We start from the raw sequence: 383 nt of genomic DNA, 5'->3' as shown, positions 1-383 counted from the left end.
CAGAGCCTGGAGCCTGTTTCCGATTCTGTGTCTCCCTCTCACTCTGCCCCTCCCCCGTTCATGCTCTGTCTCTCTCTGTCCCAAAAATAAATAAACGTTGAAAAAAAAAATTAAAAAAAAACAAACCACAAAACACTTTTTATTGAAATAAGAATAGATTTAGAAAAAATTTGCAAGGGAATATAGGCAGTGTCCACATACCCTCCACCTAGCGTTCTACACAGCTTGATGCTAATGTCTTACATAACCAAGGTACAATTAATAAAACCAAGAAATTAACATTGCTACAATACTACTAATTAAATTACAGATTTATTTGGATTTCACCACCTACTAATGTCCTTATTCTGCTCTAGGATCCATCTAGGATTTTCTATTGTCTT

Source organism: Herpailurus yagouaroundi, unplaced genomic scaffold, assembly GCF_014898765.1.
Source record: "Herpailurus yagouaroundi ecotype Mexico unplaced genomic scaffold, PumYag 216, whole genome shotgun sequence".
NCBI classification, from domain to species: Eukaryota; Metazoa; Chordata; class Mammalia; order Carnivora; family Felidae; genus Herpailurus; species Herpailurus yagouaroundi.
This window is presented reverse-complemented; position numbering follows the sequence as displayed.